Raw genomic sequence first — 27,927 nt, 5'->3', positions numbered from 1 at the left:
TTAGCATAAAGGATAGTTTCTATTTCAACGGAAATCCAGGGTGTAGCAAGTATTCAGGTGAATTTCACTTGCAAACAACTTGTTGTCTCATCTTTTTTCTATAGTATGAACAGCAACAACAAAAACGCTCTGTGATAAATCAGTGATCAAAAGTTACCTCACAAAGGTGATCTGATCATAAATTCCTAACTGGGCAGGTCATGGTGGGTAGTCACATCCCAGACACATAAAAAGTTTATTTTAGCCTTAAGCAAGCCCTGTCCGTTGTTCTTGTGTATCTAGGTTAACACAACTTTGAAATGCCAGAAGTAATCCTCCTTTCCAGACCCCTTGGAGGTGTAACCACCCTCAAGGGAGCACATAATCTTTTAACTATCCTATAATCCAATCATAGAGATTTCCCCACCTTGCTTTCTCCCACTTTCATTTAATCTTCCTTAGGGTCCTTCTTTAATTTCAAATGTATAAAAAGAACTCAAAACTGTCATTCCATTCCCAGAGCATTTAAGATCTTGCTTCCTGGAATGTCTTCAGATTGGCTCAAATAGTCTCTTATAAAAATTCTCCATAGGTTTGAACATTCTTATGTTGACAACAGTCAAAATACAATAAATATCCTGTGTTTCCCCATCTGTTTCTTCATAAAATGGTGATAACATATTTATTCCTTTAAGTGCACTGACTTTGAGTATTTTATTTCTACTTACTATCTCTGATACATTTTCCTTATTTTATAGAATGGATTATACCTTCAGATCAATCTTAGTTCCTCAATAGGGTTTGCTCAGGGAGAGTGAAGAGTCAGAAGAGAAAAAAATTCCTGAATGAGATTTAAATCAAAGAAGCAAAAAATAAACGGAATCAAACAAACCAGCATTTAAAAGCAAAGCACAAAAAAGAAAAACTCTTAAAAGAGCTGGAAAAGTAGTGGCTGAGCCATAGGGGGAACCACAGGACAATGTGGATTTAAAATGAAAAGAGAAGAGGAGGTTTCAGAAGGAAGGGTGGTCAGCAATGTCAATTGCTTCCAGAGGAGGAGGAGATGCACATCTATAGACTTTAGCTATAGCAATGGTAGTGCTGGTAGTTTCTGAGCAATATCAAGGGAAAGGCATGACAGTAAGTCAGAAAGCAGTTGGCAGGGGAGCTAGTAAGAGTTAAGAAACTGGAGAAAATGAGTGGGGGTAAAAAAACACCTCTTTTGAAATGGTTGACTCAGCAGGGGAAGAAGGGTTAAGGAGGTTGTTAGAAGGAATCACGGTGTTGATTTCTGGTAGGTGAACATTGTGCTTACCTCCTTTCATGACCACATCAAGATTACAACTAGACTACAGAACAACCAGCATTGAGAATTGCCAGAAGCCTAGCTGGACAGAAGTCCTATAACTAAGCATATACAGAAGTAGCCACTGCAAGATTTGTTGGAGAGGTGGAGATGTGGAACAGGCTGGTCCCGTACCCACGTGTGACCTTTAAAAATCAGGAGGGATATCTTATCTGCAGAGGTGCCCCTGGAGGAACATGGCATCCCAACCCCACACCAGGCTCCCCAGCCCAGGGTTCCAGTGCCAGGAAGAAAAGTTCCCATAACTTCTGTCTGTGAAAATCAGTGGAGATTGTGGCTGAGTGAGAAAGAGGGTGACTGGAGTTTAAGGCACTCCTCTTAAAGGGCCCATGCATGGACTTACTCGATGACAGACTCCCTTGCTCTGAGCTCCAGCGCTGAGGCAGAAGCTTGAAAGGAACCAGGGACATACGAGGAGAAACTGAGTTGTCTGGCTTGCAGGAGAAGGCTGGAAGAGTAGCTTTCTCCCAGACAGAAGTTGTTTGGCAGAATCCATTGTTTCTTTGTTGAGCTAATCCCACTCCTGGTGTGCAGAAGCAGGCAGCCTCCATATCTGAGTCTCTATCAACCCAGCTCACATCAGTTTGTTTGCCCCACCCTGGTGATTCAAGGACATGCTTCCCCACCCAACATTTGGACACACCCAAGCTGCTTCCAATGGCGTTTTCATACAAATGACCTATCTTGGCTCATACAGTAGACTTCCTAAAGTCTTTAGAAAGGATCATAAAACCCAAATAAGCAACCTGAATGTGTCCTGTACCACTTGCTGAGCAGCCCCAAGCACAGTCCCAGTGGGAACTGGCCTCATTTCACAGCTAAGCCTCTCTCAGGCACCTCCAAACACAACATGGGTGTTGGCCACCTACAGATTGCTTTGTGGCTCATGACAGGTGGTCCCAGGCTGGGACACAAGCTGCAGCTGAAATTGACCTGCTGTGGGGCCCCTCCCAGAAGGCCCTAGGGATTGCATGCAAGGTGTCATTTTGGACTATGCTGGAGTATCACCCAGCTGCCTCTGAGGATGACACACTCAAACAGTAGACTGGCCAGGCACCAGAGCCCTGCTAAAACAAATCCTGCTCCATAGGGTCAGCCCCTGTACCACAATTCCTCCAGTGTTCATGGCCAGTCCTCACAACCAATTAGCCTGACAGTCAATCCCACTCATTGATGTATAAGCAATAACCAAGGCTCAACTATGACAGAAGGGCACACACAACCCAGACAGGGACACTCCTGGATCACAGGCTCAGGTAAGTAGGGTGACCATGCCACAGGGCCTCACAACACACCTACTAGATAAGGCCACTCTAATAAGACCGGGAGCCATAAGAACCCTACCTAACACATAGAAACAAACACAGTGATGCAACCAAAATGGGGATACAAAGAAACATGTCCAAAATGACTGAATGTAACAAAGTTCCAGAAAATGAACTAAACAAAATAGAGACAAGCAATCTACTAGATGCAGAGTTCAAAATACTGATTATAAGAATCTCAGTGATCTCAGTGAGAACTTCAACAAAGTGATAGCAAGCATGAAAGTGGAGATAGAAATGATCTATAAGAACTGGTCAAAAATAAAGAATAAATAACTGAAATGAAGAATACAGTAGAGGGAATCAATAGTAGATTAGATGTAGCAGAGGACTGAATCACCAAATTAGAAGAAAAGGTAGCAAGAAAACAGTCAATCAGAACAGCAAAAAGAAAAAAGTATCCCCCCAAATGAGAATAGTTTAAAGGGCCTCTGGGTCAACAGAGGTCTTTTACCAACATTCACATCATAGGGGTACCAGAAGGAGAAGAGAGAGAGCAAGGAATTGAAAACTAATTGAACAAACAATGATGGAAAACTGCCCTAATCTGATGAAGGAGATAGACATACAAGCCAGGAAGAGCAGAGAGTCCAAAACAAGATGAACCCCAAAAGGCCCACCTCATAATTAAAATGGCAAAGGTCAAAGACAAAGAGAGAATCTTAAAAACAGCAAGAGAAAAACTGTTAGTTAACTACAAGGGAGCTCCCATAAGATTATCAGCTGATTTCTCCACAGAAACTTTGCAGACCAGGAGGGATCGGCATGAAATATCCAAAGTGACAAAAAGGAAAGACTTACAACAAAGATTACTCTACCCAGCAAAACTATCATTTAGAATTGAAGAACAGATAAAGAACTTTCCAGACACGAAAAAGCTGAAGAAGTTCACCACCGAGTCAGTGTACAAGTGATGTTGGAGAGATGTCTTTATGATGAAAAAAACAGAAGAGAAGATAAAACATATGAATAATAAAGTGGCAATAACTACATGTCTGTCAAAAATTATTTTAAATGTAAGTGGATGAAATGTTCCCATCAAAAGATATGGTGGCTGAATGGATAAGAAAACAAGACCCTTATATATTCTGCCTACAAAACACTCACTTCAGATCATAAGACAACAATACTTATACCAATAGACTAAATAACAATAGACTAAATACCAATAGACTTATACCAAATAGACTAAAAACAAAGGCTATATAACAAGAGACAAAGAAGGACCTAGTAATCCCACTTCCTAGTATGTGTTTGAAGGAACCCAAAATGCTACTTCAAGGGGACATTTACATTCATATGTTCATTGCAGCACTGTTTACAATGGCCAAGATGTGGGGGCAGCCTGGGTGTTTGTTGATGGACAAATAGATAAAGAGGAGGTGGTACATATATACAATGGAATATTGTGTGGCCATGGAAGGGAATGGGTTCTTGCCATCTGTGGTGGCATGGATGGACATGGAGGGTACTGTGCTGAGATAAGTATTTCAGACAGAGAAAGATAGATGCAATGTGATTTCAGTTATATGTGGAATCTAAAGAACAAAACAAAGAAACAAAAAAGGAACAAACTCATTGATACAGAAGACATTTTGATGGTTACCAGAGGGGAGGGGTGTTGGGAGTGTGGGTGAAAAAGGGAAATAAATTAAGAAGACAAATTTGTTGTTGCAAAGTAGTCATGGGGATGTAAGGTATAACTTAAGGAATACAGCCAATAATATTGTAATAACTATGTATGGTGTCAGATGGGTACTAGATTTATTGGGGTAATAAATGAGAAGGTGGTTGGGGGACAGGGTGAAAAGGTGAGGGGATTGAGAAGAACAAACTGGTAGTTACAAAATAGTCGTGGGGATGTAAAGTAAAGCACAGGGGATATAGTCAATACTATGGTAATAACTATGCATAGTGCCAGGTGGGTACTAGACTAGTTGGGGAGATCCCTTCTTAAATTATACAATTGTCTAACCATTATGCTGTACACCTGAAATTAATATAAAATAATATTGAAAATCAACTGTAATTGAAAAATTTTAAAGTAGGGGCAAAAGGTAAGGGGAAGAAGAGTTTCAAATTTTGGGTATGAAACAAATAAGCCATGGGGATGTAATTTACAGCATAGGGAGTATAGTTAATAATATTTGACAGTGTGGTATGGTGTCAGATGGTCGCTAGACCTTTGGTGATCACTTCTTTAGGTGTATAAGTGCTAAATGACTATGATGTGCACCAGAAACTGATATGATTCTGTAAGTCATATGTATATTTTAATACAAATCTTTAAAAAAAGGAACCATGGTGTTGACAGTGACTTTTTTTTAGTGTAGAAGAAACATACTTAAATTATAGTTTACTAATTCAAAAGAGAACTATGTTGTAGAGGGGAGAAAAATGTTCTATGGAAAGTAACCTCACAGGGTGATCTGATAATAAATTCCTAACTGGGCAGGTCATGGTGGGTAGTCCTGCCTCAGGCCTGTAACTTTTTACTAAAAGGTTTACCTGTGTCTTAAGCCAGTTTTGTCCTTTGTTTTTGTGCATCTAGGTTAACACATCTTGAAATGCCCCCTTTCAGAAGCCTCCTTCTGATACCATCTCTAAGAGACCACCTGTAATCCAGCCTCTGCCTTGTTTTCTTGCACCTTCATGTCATCTTCCTTACATTACTTCCTTAATCTCAAATGCAAAGAAACTGCAAACTGTTTTTCTCAGAAGCATTTATCTCACTCTGTTGAGATCTTGCTCCTAGGTGTACACTTTCCTTGTCTCAAATAAATGTTTATGAAAATTTTCTGTAAGTTTGGATGTTCTTACCATGACAATGGAAGAAGATGATGAAGATAAAGGACTTCAAAGGAATAGTCAATTAATCAAATTGCCTGAGAAAGCAAACCGTCATGGGTCCCAGAGAACAGGCTGAGAGATGAGCTGTATGCAGGAGAGAGACTTTTCCCACTGTCTCAAGATAAAGGGAGAAAATCACATGAGTAAATGACAAAAAGTTTGTGAGTGTTTATTATGTTCCAGTTATGTTTCTAAGTGCTTCTCACGTACTGGGTCAGTGGTTCCCAAAGTGTGATTCCTGATTGTGTGATTGCTACAAAATCAGCATCACCTTGGAAATTATTAGAAATGCAAATTCTGGGGCTTGACCCAAGGCCTACTGAATCAAAAAGTCTGGGAATGGGGCTCCACTTGTGTTATAACAAGCCTTCCGGATGATTCTGATGCTTGTCCAGGTTTGAGAACCACTGTACTAGATCGTTTAGCAATAAATACTATATCCTTTTAGGTTAGATGTTAGGATTGTGCCTATTTCACAGGTGAGAAAACTGAGGTGTAGAAAATTGAACTAATTTGCCAAAAGTCATCAGGTGTCTGAATCCAAAGCCCACACTTTTAAGTCCTATCTTATGGCATTTCTAATAGTTGCTTGTAAAATTGGTGGTGCAATGTCGAGCAGTTTTCTGTTCAATGATTTCATGATTGTTTTCCCTTTAACTCAAGAACAAGAGTCACTTCCTGAGGATGAGAGGGGCAAGTGATTGGGTTAGCATAAAATGTTAACAGTTTAATATAGTTTCTGCAGAGCATTGAATAAATGCTTGAGTGGAGCAAAAGGAAGAATTGCTATTTAGCATTTTAAAGTCAATAGACTCGTAGATATTAAATATCCATGAATTTATAAAGACAATAATTTGGATGGTTGTTGGTTTCTTCCAATATTATCTAGGAGAAAACAGATGAAACAGATGAATTTATCCAGGATTGCAGTCTCCCTGGGAGAAGGTGTCAAAGGATAGAGAAACAGGAAAGTTAAAGAAATTGGCAAGAAAATGGTTATAATGATGGAGGATGTTATTTAAATTGGATAATAAAGGGAGCAAAATCAGGAAGGAGATGACAAGAAATAAAGTAGGAGATCAACATGCATGGATATTAACCCTGTCCCCTAAATAACACAACAAGAACAACAACAGCATATTAGGAATAATGCAAATTAGTCAGCCAGGGTGTAAGTTCTCAGTGTAGTAAATATAGAGCTGAGCATTCTCTTCTTGAAATAAGTTCTTTCCTTGGCTTCCATGACTCTACTTCTCTTATTTTTTTCTTCTTACCTGTGTAGTGACTCCTCATTCTTCTTCACAAGTTCATCTTCCTCCAGTTAGCATTTACATTTCAAATGTTGACATTTCACAAGGCTCTGTCCTTAGCTCTCTCCTCTCCTGACTCACTTCTCTAAGTGACATCATCCACATCTGTGATTTCAATTTTAGATAACCTAAAAGACTAGAGTCTAAACTTTGCTTTGAACTGTAGACTTGTATACCCAACTGTTCAAAATAACCATTTGGGTATTTCAAAAACACCTCAAACACAACACAGGAAAAACAGAACGTATCTTTTTACCCACAAACCTTTGTCTTCTTCTTCCAGAGTTTCCACCTTCACCGAGTGACACCACCATCCATGCAGCTATATATAGGACAAAAATCTATGAGTTGTCCTTGATACCCTCCTTTCTTCATACACAATGCATGGCCAAGTCTAGCTGACTTTTAATCTCCTGAATAATTATGAAATTTGTTCGTCTGTTCTCCTTTTGTGCTGCTATCCCCTGATCTCTTTTACCATTTTCTCTTGTGTGAAGTGTTTACTAGTCTCCAGAAATCTATCTCCTGATCTAGTTTACACACTGTAACAAAGTAATGTTTAAAAAAATGCATATCTGCACAAGTCTCCTTGACCTGTTAGGATAAATGCAAATGTCCCTTCATATGTTTAGTCCAGTCTACAATTAATATTTATCAAACTGAGCATGTGACACATTCATGGGTCATAAAATTATTTAGTAGATAATGGTTTTAATTATTTCTATATTTATATATGTAAGTATGTGTGGGTATGTGCACTGGTTCTTGATGTAAAATGCATTGTGGGTCAGTCACAAAATATGAAAAGCAACTGAGCTAGTTTATTCCCACGCCTCATCTATTATTCTTCATTCCAGCTGCACTGGTCACCTTCCAAATTCTGTAATAGGGTCTTTGTACATTCTCCAAGCTTGGAGAGATATATGTTTCTCTCTTTACCTAATTGAATTTAACTTATCTGAAACCCTGATTCAGTCATGATTTTACTAAGATAGTTTTCATTTTAGACAAAGTTAAATCTTCCTACAGCATATACTCACAAAACCATGTTCAACTGTTTTGTAACACTTATCACAGTTGAACTTTTGTGTTATATGTGTTATTATTTGGTAAATGCCTATCTTCCCAACTAGAATTTATTCATTTGTCCACTAGATGTTTATTGTGTCCACTATACGCTATGTTTTTCTTCAAGATATTGGGGACCCAGCAAAGAATGAAATAGGGCAGGCTACTTGCTCTCATGGAACTTATACTGTAGTCCAGAAATATTGATAATTATATAAACAAATAAATGGACATTGCATATTCTGATGATAATTTGCTTATTGAAATAAATAAGGCAGGTTAGTATGACAAATTACAAATATACCATTTTTGATTTAGTAACCAATTTAATGTCTTTGAAGAGATTACATTTGAGTTGAGAACTATATGGTGAGAACAGGCGAGGCATACAGGTATCAGTGAGGGTAGGGTCCAGGTATGTGCTTTTTCATCAATGACCATGTTGATACCTGGTACATAGTAGTGCTGGTGCTAAAAATTATATTGCTGAATAAATGAAAGAATATATGGATGAATGAATGACTTTGTCACATGGCAGGGCTATAGTCTCTAAAAACAAGAACAAAATTATTTTATGATTACGAACTTGAAGATGTTGCAATAACAAGTAAGTATACATTCAAATTATAGGGTAAGTAAAAATGTTTTTCATGTTTTCAAAGAAGTATTTGGAATTACTACTTTTGCAATGTATTCAACAAAAGAAATGCAATCTGCTTTTCTTTTTAATGCCCTTAAAATAGTAATTGGACAAGGAAATGTTTTCATTTTGTGAAGTTATTTGTTAGTTATATTTTTGATTTAGAGATAGAGTTATATAATAAGATGGGAGGTAGAATCAGAAATTAACATTTTATAACTCATTTTCTGATAAGATTATACTTTCATATAAAACAATATATTTGGTGGAGAGAAATGATCGTGAGAACAGATGGTAGCATTGTAAGAGAGCCCTCAAGTCCCTGTTAGATTCCTGAAATGACAGTTCAAAAAACCGTAACTTGAACAAATCTAACCCTGTCTCTATTTTTTGTATGTCTTTCAGATGGACAATATCACAAACACACTAATTACAAAATCACAAATTAATTACACATTCTCTGTACATTTATTCCTTATACAAATATACCTAGGTTTACCAATCTATTCCTTTTCAAAGAAAAGAGGAAATTTCTGAGTAGGAATTCTGGAAATTTTCTTGTTTGTTTGTTTTCTTCCCTCAAAGCAGAAGGGGGAAAAAAATGAATCTATCCAGAGATCAATTTCGTTAGGCTTGAGAAACTCACTGATTGGTTCATATTAATCATATCTTCAAATGTGAAACAAGTAATCAACCTTTTAAGTCATTGTTAGTTACCTCTCTAGGAATGAGGACACTTTCTTTTGGTAAGAGTTCTGCTCTGATTATCAGACAAATTGATAAATGATGATCATGTAGAGGCTAATTGTATATGCAACTTGGTTGTTTGGGAACTATTTTGAGGATTCCAATTTAAAATTGTGTATTACTGCTTTCTCACTTTTAGATGGGGCAAAGGAAGCCTATAACTATTTTTTTTCAATAAATTTTTTTCAATTACTAATGGTCTTCTACTTTTCATAGCAATGAAAGCACCCCTTGAAAATCAGTGGACTAAAGCTATAAGGAAGGAAATGACATTAATAAGTCAAAATAACTTGTTCTTTATTTAAGAAACCATTTGATCATTTTCTACTGTCAAGCCCCTCATTGAATGGTGGTACAATTTGTTTGTTTGTTTATTTGTCTTTGTTTATAGAAGATTTACTTTCTTTTTTGTCTTTTAAGAGTGAGACAAAGAGACTTTGAAAAAAATGTAGATATCCTGGAACATAGGAGCACTGGTGGAGACATGTTGATGTCATCAGGGTATTCAGATTGTAAAATCACCTATTAGACTTGGACTCAGTTAATATAATAATAAAAGTAAGTATTTACTTGGAAAAAAACTATATGCCACTTAATATCACACTTACTTGTTACAAGGATCTTGTGACATTGATACTAATGTTATTCTCTGTGTGTAAATGAAGAACTTAGATCATAGAGAAGTAACTTAGTTAAATCCAGGGAACTACCATGTTTCCCTGAAAATAAAACCTAGCCAGACAATCAGTCCTCATGCATCTTTTGGAACAAAATTTATATAAGACCTGGTATTGTATTATATTATATTATACCTGGTATTATATTGTATTGTATTGTATTATATTATATTACATTACATTACATTACATTACATTACATTATATTATATTATATTATATTATATTATATTAAAGACCCGGTCATATATTATAGTAAAATAAGACTGGGTCTTATATTAATTTTTGCTCCAAAAGACACATTAGAGCTGATTGTTCGGCTAGGTCTTATTTTCGGGGAAACATGGTAGTAAGAGGTAGAATTAGCTTAATTGAGTAAAGTTTGTTTTTATCACTATATTAGCTCTGAATGAAATCAAATGAAATATAAAGTAGGTTGGATGAAGAGTCACAGATTTTTTTATAAATTCTTGTTGCCTTTTGGTTATTCTAATACTATGTCTTGGATTCATTTACTGAGTCAGAGAGTCATTTATTTGATTATTTAGTAATAAATGCCAATATCTCCCTATATCCTATGTGCTACATCCCTAAGACACTGGGGATATAGCAGGTCATGGCAGAAAGTTTTGTGTATAGTTGGAGCCCATTTTCTAATTAATATATTGAATGACATATTTAGCTATAATTAAGTCCTAAAGGGGTAGTACTTGTTATTATTTGTAAGCACAGATAAATTTTTATCTGTACGCACTGAAAACATTTACAGTAGATGTAAATTGAGATAATTGCCAGGATCATAATGATTTTTCAGTGGAAATATTTATACTATCCCTTCTCTCTCCCCACTCGAAAACATACCCCCCTTGGGGCAATCTGCTCCTTTTCCCCATTTTCTGCTCTGGCATGTGCTCTCAAAAGCATTTGGATGACCTATTTCCCAGTAGTTGGAATGAGTTCATAGTAACTCGATTTTGTCACCACAGTGTTTCACAGTGAGCATATCACTCAAGTTGGGTAATCAAAGGATTTAGCTGGATCTATAAAAGAGGAATTGGCAGGGAGAAGCCTTTTTCTCTCTGCTCTCAAAACTCAGGATGTGAGTGTAGGGGCCGCTGGTGTCCTCAGTTTCAGTGGGGATAATTTGCCTGAAAGAATAAATTTGTCACACAAAGAAAAGCAGACATTAGAGGACATGAAATAAATAGAAAGTTCTGAGTCTCAGACTCTAACTTTACCCCTACATCCTTAGAGAGGTTTGAACCACTATGTTATCACCTTCTTTTCTTCTTTTATCTAAACTAACTTAAGTTGGATTTCTATATTAGTTAGGGGCTTAGTTACAGGTCGTGCCTACCAACTCTGACCAATTTATTAAGTAAGACAATTTCAAAGGATATTATAAACCTTACCAAATCTCTTGACTGGCCAGAGAGCCATGTTCAGAAACTATCTATCCAGGATCAATGTGCAAACTCACATCAGTGTCCAACCTGGTTCACTGAAGACACCTCAGCTGTTGTCCTTTGGTCACACACTGTGAGGTTGCAGTCGATAGTAACTAAACCCTGACGCTCCTGCCTCTGAAACAGGATGTCTCTGTCACCTTCTTTGCCCAAACAGATTATTCACAGAGAGTGCTTCTTTGCATCATTGACTTCCAATTCTGTGTTTGGCAGGAACGCCTCTGGTGACAGGTTACATGCCTCCCTCCTTACTGCAAAGGAGTCTGGGAAAAAAGATGTTGGGCTTTTTATTCAAGGTATTTTAGGAAAATACCCTAAAGAGCAGGAAAATGCTGGAAGTTGTTTGGTCACTAGAAAGAATGACAAATACCTATTACAATTTATGTTATTAACATCGAAATGCCCTCAGTAATAGAACTTGTGGGTTGAATTGTGTCCCAGAAAAAGATTAAGTTGGAGTCATAACTCCTGGAACCTCTGTTACTTAGAAATAGTCTTTGCAGATGTAATAAAGTTAAGATGAGGTCATACTGGATTAGGATGGGCTGTAAATCCAATATGACTGGTGTTCTTATAAGAAGAGAGAAAGATGGACACAGAGACACAGATACAAAGGGGCGAAGGCCAGGTGAAGATGGAGACAGAAATTGGAGTGATCGACAAGCCAAGGAATGAGAAGGGTTTATAGCTACTACCAGAAGCTATATGAGGCAGGGAAGGATTATTCCCTAGAACATTCAGAGAGAAGATGGTTTAATCAACACCTTGATTTCATAGTTCTAGTCTCCAGAAGTGTGAGAGATTAAATGTCTGTTGCTATATGTCACCAAGTTTGTGGGTATTTGTTTGGCAGCTCTAGAAAACTAATATGCAGCTCCCTTCCTGAGGTGGGATGGTGATTAAAATATTCTCCGAAATGAAAGGAAAGGTAGCACAGATAGTAAGAAAGGAAAGTGGCTCATGGTAAGACCAGTGAGAGAGACTAGAGGTTTGTTCACGGGGAGGCTAAGAACATTCTATCTTTATTGTAAGAAAAATGGGAAGCCACAAAGACATATAGGTAAGGCTAGAACTGACACAATTAGGTTCACATTTAAGAATACCAACACTGACGAGTGGCTGCAATGTGTAGTCAACATGACAACTACAAAGGTGTCACTCTATAAGTCTTCCAGTAAGAGACAAGAATCACTTAGGCTGCGGTGGCAATGTTCATTGGAGAGAAGTGGAGAGACTTGAGAGTTTTTAAGGAGGTGCTGAATCTACACAGAAAGAGGAGAGGTTTCCAGGATGACTCCAAGTTTGCTATGGACTGAGTGTCTATGTCCTCCACAAATTCATATGGTGAAGTCCCAACTCCAATGTTATGGAGTTAGGAGGTGGGGCTTTGGGAGGTCATTAGAGCAGCGGGATAGAGCCTCATGAATAGAATTAGTGCCCTTATAAGAAGAGACATGAGAGAGATGTTCTCTCCCTCCATCAAGTAAGTATATAGCAAGAAGGCTGCCATCTGCAAGCAAGGATGTGGGCCCTCACCAGACAGCAAATCTTTCAGCATTTTGATCTTGGGCTTACTAGTCTCCAGAACTGTGAGAAATAAATGTTTGTTGTTTAAGCCACCCAGTCTGTGGTATTTGTTAGAGCAAACAAACTAACATACAAATTTCTTGCTGAAACAGAGAATCTTTGAGGAAGACCAGCTTAGTATAGCTAAAACAGGGGTTCAATTTTGGGAATGAAGCAATTGAGATTTCTGGGAGGCTTCAATGAAAGGACAGGTTGTGATTGTATATATTTCTGTGAAACTCAGATGAGGCATATGGCCTGGAGATATAAATGTGAGAGATTAATTGAATCTATGGATGAAGTCACATAGATGATGAGGCAGAAAAAGAGTTAATAAAAGTGAATCCGAAGGGGGACTGCTCAGGCCTGCATCCTGTCCCCCGGGACTGCCCAGACTCAGCCTCTGGAGGTAAATTTTCCTGTTGAAACATCCTTAGAAAAAGGAGATAAGGCCTAACCTGAAAAATCTAGTTTTTTTGTTTCTTGTTTTATTTGTTTGTTTCAGTTTCAGTTACAAAAAAATCTAGTTTTTAATGCCTGCACAAACTACTGGAGCCTGGCTGCTATCTGAACTCTAGCCTCATTATCATGCAATTAAAAAAACATGAACATTATGGCTGCCCCCCTTCCCAGGGGTTTTTCTGTATGCATTCTGGGTTCTATACATTACCTCCCCTGCTATAAGGACATTTACCTACATTTCCTATATAAGAAAAAGCTAACCTAAAGTTAGGTGCAGTTGTCTGCTCCCAGCTACTTCTCTGCTGGAGCCTTTCTTCTTGAATAAACTTTCTAAATTGTGAATTCTTTCACATTCTGCAAATGACCATGGGTATCCAAAGACAAAACAATAGAAACTGAGGACATAAAGTAGGGAAAGGGGTGTGATCGGACTGTAGAAACAGATGTTTAAAGACCGAAGAGAGAATGGAAAATGGTAAGAGCCAGAAAGGTAGGAGAGCTACAAAGTCTGAATGTGGGTACAGTTGTATTTGTGTTGGAGACATGATTGTATATTTGTGAATGTACAGTGTCAACAGAGGAAATACTTACCTTTCATTTTCTTCCTGACCCAAAAGATATGATTGTTTAAAATGAGAAATATGGATAATTAAGTAATAATGAATGAATTAGTTCCCAATGTATACAGCAATGCAATTTAGCAAATGACCTTTTCTAAAAATAATAGTGGATTGACAAAAGTGAGGAAGTATTTTAAAGTTTTCTACCATCAGAGGATTGACCTAATTAGGGTATGAGGAAACCAAATGAATAAAAAAAGACTATTTAATAGTTCATTCTGTTACTTTAATGTATATTTAAAAAGTTAATAAGCAAAGGCCAGAAGATTTGATTCCCCTCCCCCTTCAGAAGACTTTTGAAGTAATGTTTCAACTTGGACCTTGCTGTAAGGTGAAGGACTAATTTATAGAATAGTATTAGTTCTAGTGGTGAAGAACATGCAGAGTTCCTTTGAATTGCAGTATTAGAAGGGCTAATTAGGTGTCTTCATGTGGACTAAGCATGTGAGTCAACTAAGTCTTTTCAGAGTAAGGACATTATTATGCAAGAGAGACGATGTTTGCATAACTACCAGGGAAATGGAAACGTCCCTTTCAGCTAACCAAGAGAAGCTAGTGTACAGAGAAGATGTTTTGTTTTTGTTTTGACCTGCCCCATATAGTATTTCTAATGAATACTATGCCAGTGTAAAGTCCAAGCATTGTAATTAAAGGCTAAGAATGAAGGCACTAATGGCAATGCTTTAAGTTAAAAAGCCAGTGCTTCATGCTGAAGCTTTCTGCAACCACAGCAGGACAGGAAGTGCACAAGTCTTCAGAAATGCACATAGGGTCCTGGGTGCTTGGCGTGAAGAGTTAAAGGTCAAGATACAGTGGTTTAATATGATGGTATTTATCTTTAGGCAAAGCAACCTATGACACTAGACATTTATTTTATAAATTCTCCTGTAAATTTTTCATTAGTTCTGTAACTAACAAAATGTTTGTTAATTATAAATGTAGTTTTATCTACAATGTTTATATCTAAATTACTCTATGAGCTTTTCATAACTCAGCTAACAAAAACAGAGAACATTAAATTAGGGATATATTGAGAATTATAACATAAGTGCTTATATATTCTTAATTATTAGGAATTTTTATAAAATGAAAACCCCAAAGACAAACTTGTCAATGTATAAATGGACAAATGTTTATATGTACCCAAAATGGATTTCTATTGTCTTCATTTCTGCTAGATTTAAAAAAAAAAAAAATGTCACAAGTATTCCAAGGGAAGATATGAGACTTCTGAAGTGGAGGCCTGGGAATTGGTTTGTTATCCTCAACTCAATACCCACTTTAAATAAAGTGAGGAGAGAAAATGTCTTTAGAAAGTGTTTGGAGTACTGAGGTACCTTATGTTCCCTTGATGCTGTGGATGAGGGAAAAGATACAGTTGATGCTGGAATAAAAGTTTGAACTGTGCACGTCCACTTATATGCAGATTCTTTCCAATGAATACATACAGTACTATAAATGTATTTTCTCTTCCTTATGATTTTTCTTAATGTGTTCTTTTCTCTACATTACTTTTTTGTAAGAATACAGTATATAATGCATATAACACAAATTATGAGTTGATCATTTGCATATGTAATCAGGCTTCCAATCAACAGTAGACTATTAATAATTAACTTTCTGGGACGTAAAAAGTTATACATGGATTTTCAACTGCACAGGGGGCCATGCCTCAAACACCCATATTGTTTAAGGGTCAACTATACATCCATTTTAATTCACACCCAATGAGTAATACTTTAAGGAAACCACTCAGACTGTTGACCTGTGTCCTCAGGAGTTGGTGAGGTTTAGGTAGTAACCAGAAAAGCCTACAGTGAGAGACAGGCTGGCTGGTGATTTTCATGGAAGAGCAAGAAAAGATGTCTCCCTTTGCCTTTTCATGGTTTAAAGGTACAAAGGCTGCATGGGGTTTTCTATGGAGCAAACACAGGAGGAGAGCTGGCCTAGAATCATCTTAGGAGGGTTGGTCCCAAGAGGGCTTCTTGGAAGATGGATGAGGATGAGAGCAAAACAGGAAATCTGTATATAATTATAGGAACTACAGGTGTTGACTGGAAGAGGCACTGCTTGCCTTAAGAATCTACAGTGAATTTTCAATGTTGGTGAGTCTCTAAGGAGCCCTGAGTCTTATTTGGTTATCTGTTCTGACCAGATGAAAGCAATGGAATGGTAGAGTACAAGCCAGACCTGTGCTGCACCTTGTCTATTGCCTTCTGTTTCAATTTGGAAGACAGAGGAACCTAGCAAGCAAGAGTTCAATCCACAGCTAGCCTGAGCTGGGTAAGGGGCTGAAACAAAATAAGTTTGCCCATTATTACCACGTTTATTTATCATTTTAATGGAGTTCTGGCCAGGACAATAAGGCAAGAAAAAAAAAAGGTATCTATAAGGATTGAGAATGAGGAAATAAAATTGTCAGTGTTTGTTGATGGCATGATCGTAGTCACAGAAAATCCAAGAGAATCCAAGATAAGCTATGAGAATTACATAAAGAACTTACAAAAATCACTGGATATGAAATATTTTATGTTTCAGTATATATATAAACAATAAGTAAGTAGAGGATGAGCATTTCTAAAAGTGACACATTTATGACAATATCAGAAAAAGATCAAATAAATAATAATTGGTCAAATAAAATATGTGCAAGTTGTTATACTGAAATCCACAAAACATTAAGAGAAAATAATGAACATATAAATTAATGAAAGTATAAATCATGTTTATGAGTTGAAAGACTCAGTATTGTAAAGATGCCAATCTTCTCTCAACTAAGGATTCTAACAAAAAATTGTTAAGTTGATTCTAAAATTTATATTGAAATAAACAAAATAAGGAAAACCAAAGCATTCTAGGAGAACTACAAAGCTAAAGGACCTAGATTTCCAGAAAAAAATATTATAAAACCATACTAATTAAGATGATATGGTACAGATCAATGACAAAGAATAGAGAATCCAGAAGGACACCCAAACTTAGTCACCGGATTTATAACAAAGATAATGCAGTTTTGTGGGTAAAGTATGGCTTTTTAATAAATGGTGCTGAGTCAATTTGATGCCCATTTGAAAAACAAAATAATATTGTCCCTGTAATAATTTTTAGGGCCGTCATAACAACGTACTACAAATTGGGTGACTTAAAAGGGCAAATGTATTTCTTACTCAATTCAGGAGTCCAGAAGTCAGAAATCGAGGTGTTGTTTCCTTCTAGAGGCTTGAAGGGACGAACTGTCCTGTGCGTTTCTCCTAGCTTTTGATCATTGCCAGCAATCCGTGGTGTTGTTTGGCTTGCAGACACATCACTCAAATCTCTCCTGCTGTCTTCACATGGCTTTCTTCTCTGGGTGTCCATCTTGTCCATTCTGTCTCTCTCATAAGAACTCTCTAGTATAATCTCATCTTGATCTTTACTTTAATTACATCTGCAAGGACCCTCTTTCCTAATAAGGTCATATTCTGAATTTTTAGGTGGATGTAGATTTTAGAGGACATTTTTAAACCCATTACAGTCTTCTAACACTCATTGTGCAAAATTCAATTCCAGGTAAATTATAGGTGTAGATGTGCAAGGCAAAAACAATAGTTTTTAGAAGAAAATTAGAACAGTTTGACAACTTTGAATTAGGCATGGTTGTTAAGAGTGTGGGATTTAAAGTAAACCTTCAAAAGTTCAAATCTTGACTCCACTGTTTACTAACTATATGACCCCTGTGTAAACCCTCTTCCTGACTTTGCTACTTTAAAATATCCATATTGTTTTAATACCTACTTCCTAAGGTTATTACAAAGATTCAAAGAATATACCTAGAAAGTACTTCACATGTTGCATATTAATGGGCATTATTATAACTATAAAGTGAACAGAAGACTCACTAAATGTCCAAGAGATAACATTAAGGACCTTATGGAGGTTTTATCCAGGGGTCCACGGGTAGGGTAAAATTCTGCCCCTTAGAGGAAGTTTGAATAGTTAGATAACTGACAGATTTTTTTTTTTTTTTTTTTTTTTTTACTCTAGTGAGTCACACAATATTCTGGTTATATGCACAAGATTATATGTAAAGCATTGAGATGTTTACAACATTAAAACATTGAAAACAACTGAAACATTCAGGTATAGGAGAACGATTTTTAAAATTACGGTACGTACATTCTACTACGCACTTATATGGGGAAAAGTCCCATGACAGATTGAGAAAGAAAAACAAAAAACAGAAAACAAATTAGAGAACTCTGTATATATGATACAAATTTTATAGAAAAGGGGTTACATGTAAGTATATTTGTAAATGCCTAGAATAAGTGATTAAAAGATGTATACCAAATTGCAAACAACGGTATCTCTGGGGAAAAGGATGGGATTGGAGGTGGTATGGGAACATAAAGGAGGCTACTATTTTATTTTACATCTACTATTATTTTGACTTTTAAAAAACAAGTGGAAATGTATGTGTTTATTATTTTTATGATGTAAAAAAACACAACTTTTAAAAGATAGGAAAATGAGCAGAGTATATGAATAAATCATTCACAAAAGAAGAAAAAGTCAATGAATATATTAAAATTCCTCAACTGTACTTATATTTAAATAAATAGAACAAAAATTTTATCACATTTTATTTCATATCAACTTGGAAAAGCTCAAAGGAGATAATATCCATTGTTGAATGATAAAAAGACACATATAATAATGATAAAGTGTAAAACAAAATAAAAATACAGCAATTCTGTTGTTCTGTGTGTGTGTGTATGTGTGTGTGTGTGTGTGTGTGTGTGTGTGTGTGTGTGTGGAGAGAGAGAGAGAGAGAGAGAGAGAGAGAGAGAGAGAGAAAGTAGAGGGAGAAGTACAATAACAAACAAAAATCTTTATTAACATTTTACTTTTAGTATATGAGCGCATATTTACTACAAGGTTGTTTATTATAGTATTAAAGGATTGGGAATATTTATGTTTGACAATAGACTGAGTAAATTATGACAAATTTAAGCAGTACAATGATATGTAACAATGAAAATGCTGTAGAAGAAAACGTGTTGTTATAGAAAGAGATGCAGATAGCTTCATTATGTTTTTCACATAAAATACAGCTTACAAAATCATGTATACTGTATGATACCATGTGGGGACAGAATCACAGAGAGCAGTTTCAGGCTCTCAGCCTCACGTGGAAAGGTGCTGGCTCGGGTAGTAGATGGCCATCAGCTGTAATCAGTTAGCCACTAGCCACTAATATAACTGTCATGGCTACGCTAGGGGGTTGGTTGGTTGGCAGAGAAGCAGATGGCGGATTGAGGCTAGCAAGTGGGATTAGCAAGCACGGATGGCAGATTGAGGATCATGTGGATCCTACTTCCTGTATCTCGCCCGGCTGCCAGCGAGACTGGGGTACAGGAAGTGCCCTCGTTGCGGTACTGGTGGATGTTTGGTTTTGTGTCTCCACCAGCTGCCAGCAAGAATATAGCGGTATGACTCCCCTATCTATGGCTCCGTTGGTGTTCCTTTTTGGCCTCACCATGTCCTGCATTCTGGTGCAGGGAATGGGACCAGAGTCCCTGCATGACATACCATTTTTTATTTAAAATCTGGAAAAATTTGCACCAAAATATTATAATAAGTATAGTTAGTTATGGAATTATGAAGCCAGAGTAATGACATAGTCCTCGCCCTACCAGTTCTTGAAACATATTAAATTAATTTATAAATTTTTTCAAAAAGAATATCTGTGGATGATGGGATTACAAATTTATTGTTTCACTTGTGTGCTTATCTGTATTATCCTATTTTCTACAATGACTATAAATTATTGTGTAATTAAAGATAATAAAAGTTAATATTCAAAAAGTCTCAAGCCAAGTAACTCAGAATATGTTTCCGTACGTTGTTTTTATATCTCACAGTATTCTGTCATATTTAGAAAACTGGAACGTGGGGTTCAGGTCTCTCCATTTCTGTTTAAAAGTTATCTTGCTTTGGCAGGGGTTATACCTCCTTTCACCACTTTCTTCTTCCGTGGTTGTTTCATCTGTTGGACTAAACAGATAGATATGACAGCAGATACAGAGTATGCCTCTTTGTAACAGAGACTGTTACCCTAGGATGGCAGTTCTCAGACTTTAAAATGCATCAGAGTCACCTGGAGGGCTTCTTAAAACACAACTTTGGGATCCACTGCTGGAGATCCTTATATATAATAGTAAGTCTTAATTGGGGCCTGAAAATATCCATTTCTAACACATTCCCAGGAGGTCCAGATACTGCTGTTCTGGGAGCCACATCCTGACAACCACTGTGCCTGGGCATAAGCATGTATTTTCTTGGATTTGGAGCTTTATTTGGAGTGACCAGCCTCAATCCCATCAGCATGCTCTGCTCTCTTCAGAAGTATGGTGAACAGATGAAACAGAGCATAACCAAAACTGCCCATCCTCTCCATGCTTTTTATCTTTATTGCTTTTTAGGAAAATGGTTAATTGGGTAATGGAGAAGTCAGATTTTTTTTTTTTTTAATGTGTTGTGTAAGACTTACATGAACCTTTAGATATTTCTGGGATTCAAATATTATCAGCATGAATATCTAAATTATACGAGGCTACACAGGACCCATTCATGAAATGTACTGAACCAAAATTCTGATTTGGGCTATATGAATTTTATTTACTGTGTGTTTTGCTTCTCTAATACCTCTGTATTCCTTGTTTGTTAATTTCTCTGCTAAAGTTAAATTTTTACAAAGGATTTTGATGTCATATTCATATGCGAGATCTGTGTATGACTTTCCTTCTTATACAATCTAGTTAGTGCTAACAAGGAAATCTAAAAAAAGTAACAGGGACACAGTACTTACAGTTCTGTTCTTTAGGATGTGGTTAGTAGCTATCTGTTCCTTAAAATTTAGTAGAACTCATCTGTAAAATCATCTCAGCCTAATGTGCTTTTGAAGGGTAGTTGTTGTTTTTTTTTAACTGCAACACAAATTTGAACTTCTTAAGGTGAATTTTGTTAAATTATAGCATATACTAAAATCATAAAAGCCAAGCTCAACAAATTTACACAGAATTAACCCAGCTATGTAACCAGCACAGATGAAGAAACAGAGTATTACCAGCACCCCACAAACACACCTTATATCTTCCTTCTCAGTGACCTCAGTATTCTGACTTCTACCAACTCTTAAAGAAATAAAGATGACTAAATGAAAAGAAATAAAGACGACTAAATAACAATCTAAAATAAAGCTGAATTTCCTTGCTTGCTTGGCAAGGAAGCACAGCATCATTGAAATACAAATTCAGTTTCTCTTTTTGCATGCATGGAAAGAGCTCAATATAGATTCACAAAGGAGAAAGTGCACAAAACTAGGCAACTTTCTGAGTTCAAGTCTCTGGGGGGCTTATAAGGGTGTACTGGAAACTGTTACTTGTGAGTTGTCACTATGGAGTTTCACTTTCCTGCTAATTGGAAGCTTGGTTTTAACAAGGCCAGAATGGGTTGTGTAAATTCCAGAGAATAAGGCTGCTCATCATATGCACTGTGTGTGCATGCTCAAAGTTGAACAAAAATTTTCTTTAAACACTGTTGATTAGTTTTGAACTTTATAGAAGTGAATCCATATACTTTGTACTCTTTTGTGTTTATTTGTTTTTGGTTCAATGTTGCATTTATGTGATTCATCCATGTTATAGCATGAGTGACAGTTCATTCATTCTCATTATTGTATATATTCTCGTATGTAAATTTATTATAATGTGTTCATCCATTTTATTGTTAATGGATATTTTGGTTGTTCCAGTGTCTGGTTCTTACAAATTGTCTACTATGAACTTTCTTCTAATATTTTTATGTATATCTCACACACACACACACACACACACACACACACACAAATACATGCACTTCAGTTGGGCATTTGCCCAGGAGTAGAATTTCTGAGTCATGGGGAATACGTACGGCAACTTTAGCGGACACTGACAGTTTTCCATAGAAGTTGAATTAATTTACAATCCCATCAGCAGTAAAGGAATTCCAGTTGCTTTACAACCTTGAAAACACTTAGTATGATCAGTCTTAATTTTAGCTATCTCAGTGAATGTGTAGTGCTATCTTATTGAAGTTTTAGTTTGCATTTCCCTTATAGCTAGTAAAATTGAACATTTATAAATATGTTTATTAAATATTTATAAGTATGTTTATTGATCATTTGGATATCCTCTTTTGTAAGATACTTGTTCAAACGTTTTGTCTACTTCTTATCAGGTGTTTCTTTTCCCCTCAAAAAATTACAGGCATATATAACACTGTACACACACATATATACATATGTATACACATGTACATATATACACATATATGTTCTTAGTTTAAAATCTGTATATTTATATTTATATTGTCTATTCGATGGCTTGCATTTTCATTCTTTTGCTTTTTTCATGCCTTGTCCTTTTCTCTTTTTTATTTTTCAGTTACAGTTGACATACAATATTATACTAGTTTCAGGTATACAACATAGTGATTAGACATTTATACATTGTCTTTTTGTCTCTTAATGGTGTGTTTTATTAAACAGAAAATCATGAAGAACACATTTTTAACCAACAAATGATTCTCTGTCAATTCAAATTTTCTCTTCATCTTGAGTCTACTATGGTAAGTTATAATTTACCAGGAAATTGTTTCTATAGTTTAATTTTTCAAATTCATTGACATAAAGTTGCTTTTACTACTATTTATATCTTTTGAAAAACTATTTAATCTATAGTTATGAGCCCTTTTATTCCTAATACTGTTTAACTGTAACTATTCTGTCTTTCTTCCTTGCTAAATATTGTCACACTTTTGTCTGTCTTTTTTAAATAAATTCACATCTTTCAAACATTTACATCATTGTAGTATCTTAATTAATCAAGATAGACTTCATGCCACATCACAAGTTTACTTAAAACTATTCTAAATTTTATTCAGAATATGGAAGACTGGAAACTCTCTACTTAGACAGTATGTTTGTATGAGTCTCATAACATTAGGCTCATACGAAATAGGACACAGAATTTTTAAATACCAAAGAGTTTGCCCTGGTTTCTCATTTTAGGTTTCTATACTGAATTTACAAACATTTTCTGAAATTCAACCATTTTGTTGTATTTTTAATCAGCTTTTCCATCTTATAGGTTTTACGTGTGGTGCTGAGAAATATGCTAATACTGACAAGAAATGATGTTGTATGAAACTACTACTTATGAAATAGCTGAATAAACATGTTGGAGGAATTTAGGTCATAATTTCTACAATAATTTTAGTGTAGTCTAAGTAAAAGTGGCACGAAAGCATTAAAATTAAAGTAATGTGCTTTAGACATAAAGCTGCATGGGGTCCATGGCTTCTGGTGCAGGCATGTTTGTCACTTAGTCTCGAATTGGAGGTTGCTTTGTCTCACTCAGACCCAGGGCAGAAGAAAAATCCGTCCCTACCACTGTAGATCAGCTCCAAGTAGAGAGAGAAAAAGAGAGAGACAGCACTTTGCTAAAAGAAAAACAAGGTTATTTGTGGAAAATGTGTTATTGATGCCATTTTTCAGAATATATTAGGACAAGAGAGAAACAGACACTCCTCAGGTCTTTAAAATTAGGATTAGAAGTGCTTAGAACTCAGCGTCCCCTACAGTTCATGCCCCCTGCCACCAGAGGAAACAAAAGTCATTAAGGACTCTACTTAATATCTGCAATCTTAGCAGTAAGAAAGAGAAATTATGAATTTTTCAAGTAGTATAAAAGATGATGTTGTACAGTATTGTAACTCTTGAATACAGAAGAAGAATCAGCGAATTATGCAGAACCCGATAAAGGGGGAGGAGAGGTCAGTGCAGCAGGATGAGGTCTGGAACACGGTTGGCGGCTGCCCACACAAGGCTGAGGGTAACAGGGCTAGCAAGCACATTATGTGTGCCAGCATGCTGCCAGCCTCCCGCGCCCACAACCAGCACTGCTGATAGAACAGGGCATTTGTTTCCTGCTGAGCACCAGTGCTCCTCAACAATCCTTCTCAGCTACGCTCCAGGTTGCTATTTCTGATCTACCTATGAATGCTGGTCCACGAGTAGCAACTACTTTACTTTCATGAGGTTAAGGGGTTCACTAATTAGAGAAACTAAGAGTTACTAGCAAAATTGTATCGCACGAGTAGATTGTGTGTACTTACTTGGAGCAGACTATTATTCTCATCCCACTGAACACATTCAGTCACTGTCAATCAATATCTGTCTTTATAAATTCTTGTATTAAATAGCCTCTTCAGGGATTTTTAGAGTTGGATATGTGGATCTGGGGAGCCTCACAGTTGGGTAAAGATTTTGGTTTCTATACTCTGTATATGCTGCCTTAATAAGCCTTATTTCTACTCTTTTGTACAACATTATGTAAGAACTATTCACCATTTGTTTGCTTTCTTTGTTTCAGAATGAACTATTTTTAGTCCTCCTATGCTGTGGCTATGTTTTCATTCTTCCCCTAAATTCTCCATCCTTAAGTTTAACATGCATGTATCAAAACACAACCTTATCTTGGGGGCAGCAGGCCACAATAGGGGTGGAGCTTGAGACGCAGGCTTCAGGCAACAGGTGATTTGGGCTGCCCACGGGCATCCCACTGGAGCAGGGTTGAGATTTGTGAAGTGAGTAGGAGCAGGAGAAGGGAATGCATGTGACTACATGTCTTAGGGCAGTGATTGTCGACCACAGAGAGCTCTTACAAAACACCAAATTCTGCTCCTACTCCCAATCAAAGATTGGTTTTGGATAAATCTGAGACCAAAATACACTTTTAAAGCTCCCTAGGTATTTAATATGCATCTAATGTAGAAAATCATTGTCGTAGAAAGTTAAGTTCTGTTTAAGGCAAAGAGGCATAACAGGCAGATTCCTGCTTATTTATCAAGTGCTGTTTCCAAAAGTAAGCTCAGTGGCAGCCAAGAGAACCAGACAAATCTGTGTTGTCCCTCAGTTAAGATTTATCAGAGTAACCCAATTTATTTCTGCCTTGGAAAATAGTAAAATTAACCTTACCAAATGTAACACCTTTGTTAAGAATTATGATGCAGAATTCAAATAAAGTTGGATAATGCATTAATGCTGCAATCTATTGTCACCTCATAGGCAATCTCTGCAATAGACAAACTGAAGCTGCATACTTCATACTGACAGAAGAGAACAAAGGAATTTGTCAAGAGATAATGTCGGACTGCTCAGACAAATTCCAATTGATTATTGCATTTGGAGGATTTCTAGACATCTGTTGATCCAAGGAACGTGAGTTGAGGCTAATCTATACTTTCTCAATGCCACTGAAAAATATTCAGAAGGGCATTTATACATAACTAAGTTTGCTTTTATAGCAGTAGAAAACATTATTAATTCGATCTTAACTCCAAACGCCCCTGTTTTTGTTTGTTTTTAAGATTTGTATTAAACATATAGCTAACATACAATGCTATATTAGTTTCAGGGGTACACCATAGTTACTCAATATTTATAAACCTAAAGAAGTGATCACCATGATAAGACCAGCAACCATCTGACACCGTACCATGCTATCACAATATTACTGACTATATACCCCATGCTGTGCACTACATCCTCATGACTTATTTGTTTTATACCTGGAATTTGGACCTCTTATTCTCCTTCACCTTTCCCCCAGTTTGAAAATTTTTCAACTACAGTTGACATTCAATATTATTTTATATTAATTTCAGGTGTACAGCATAGTAGTTAGACATTTTTATAATTTAAGAAGTGATCCCCCTGACTAGCCTAGTACCCACCTGGCACTAACATAGTTATTACCATATTATTGAATATGTTCCCTATACTTTACTTTACATCCCCATGCCTATTTTGTAACTAGCCATTTGTACTTCTTCAACATTTCACCTTTTCACCCTGCCCTCCAACCCCCTCCCATCTATTACCCCAACAAATCTAGTGGCCATCTGACACCATACATAATTATTAAATATTACTGACAATATTTCTTATGCTATACCCTACATCTCCATAACTACTTTGTACCAACCAATTTGTAACAACTTCTTAGTCCCTTCCCATTTTTCACTTATCCCCAACCACCCTCCCATCTGGCAACGATCAAAATGTTTTCTGTAACTACGAGTTTCCTTATGTGTTTTTTTTTTTTTTTTTTTTTGTTGTTGTTAATTTTGTTCTTAGATTCCACATATAAGCAAAATCGCATTGCATGTGTCTTTCTCTTTCTGATATACTCTACTCAGCGCACACCCTCCAGGTCCATCCATGCTGCCACAGGTGGCAAGACCCCATTCCCATGTCCGAGCAATATTCCTTTGTATATATGTACCACCTCCTCTTTATCCATTCATCCATCAACAGACACCCAGGCTGCCTCTACATCTTGGCTGTTGTAAACAATGCTGTAGTGAACATAGTAGGAATGCACATGTCCCCTTAAAATAGCCTTTTTGTGTTTCTTCCAAAAAATACCCTGAAGTGGGATTACTGGGTCCTTTATAGACTTTTTCTGAAAATGTATTTTGTCTGGTATAAGTATTGCTCCACAGCTTTTACTGTTTTTATTTTGTTCTTGTTGTTTTTTCCATTCTCATGAAATACATTTTTCCATCTCTTTACTTTCCATCTGTGTACATCTTATGATATGAAGTGATTCTCTTGTAGACAGCATATGTAAGGATTTTGCTTTCCTATCCATTCAGCCTTCCTATATCTTTTCAGGAGGGTGTTTAATATATTTACACTGAAAGTAATTGCTGATAGACATATAGGTCTTGCCATTTTGTTATTCATAATTTTATTTTATTTTTTTCCATCTTAAAGAAGTCCCTCTAACGTTCCTTGTTCTACTGGTTTGGTGGTGGTGAACTACTTTAGCTTTTTCTTGTCTGAGAGGTTCTTTATTTGTCCTTAGATTTTAAATGATAGCCTTGCTGGGTAGATTAGACTTGGTTGTAGGTCCTTGCTTTTGATCACATTGAATATTTTGTGACAATCTGTTCTGGCCTGCAAAATTTCTGTGGAGAAATCAGCTAACAGTCTTATGGGAGCTCCTTTATAAGTTACTACTTGCTGCTTTTAGGATTCTCTCTTTGTCTTTAACCTTTGCCACTTTAATTATAATGTGTCTACATGTAGGCCTCTACGGATTCATCCTGTTTGGGACTCTCTGTGTTTCCTGGACTTGTATGTCTATTTCCTTTGCCAGGTTAGGGAAATTTTCCATCATTATTTCTTCAAATAGGTTTTCAATACTTTGCTGTTTCTCTTCTCCTTTGGGTACCCCTATGATGCGAATGTTGTTACACTTGACGTTGTCCAAAGGTCTCTTAAACTATTCCCATTTTGGATTCTTTTTTCTTTTATCTGTTCCAATTGGTTGTTTTCTACTACCTCATCTTCCAATCCCTGATTTGATCCTCTGCTTCATCTAGTCTGCTGGTGATTCCTTCTAGTGCATTCTTCATTTCAGTTATTGTATTCTTCACATCTGACTGGTTCTTTTTTTATGGTGTCTATGTCCTTTTTTATGCCTGCTATCTGTTTGTTGAAGTTCTAACTAAGTTCCTTGAGAATCCTTATAACCATTGTTTTGAACGCTCTCTCTGGCAGGTTGTTTAGCTCCATTACATTTAGTTCTTTTTCTGGATTTTTCTCCTGTTCTTTCATTTGGGATGCATTTCTTTGTTTTCGATTTTGGCTGCTTCTCTGTGCTTGTTTCTATGTATTAGGTAGGACTGCAATGTCTCCCAGTCTTGGCTGGGTGGCCTTATGAAGTAGGTGTCCTGTGGGGTCCACTGGCACAATCTTTC

Source organism: Rhinolophus sinicus, linkage group LG01, assembly GCF_036562045.2.
Source record: "Rhinolophus sinicus isolate RSC01 linkage group LG01, ASM3656204v1, whole genome shotgun sequence".
In the NCBI taxonomy this organism is placed as follows: Eukaryota; Metazoa; Chordata; class Mammalia; order Chiroptera; family Rhinolophidae; genus Rhinolophus; species Rhinolophus sinicus.
Note: the sequence above shows the minus strand (reverse complement) of the source record.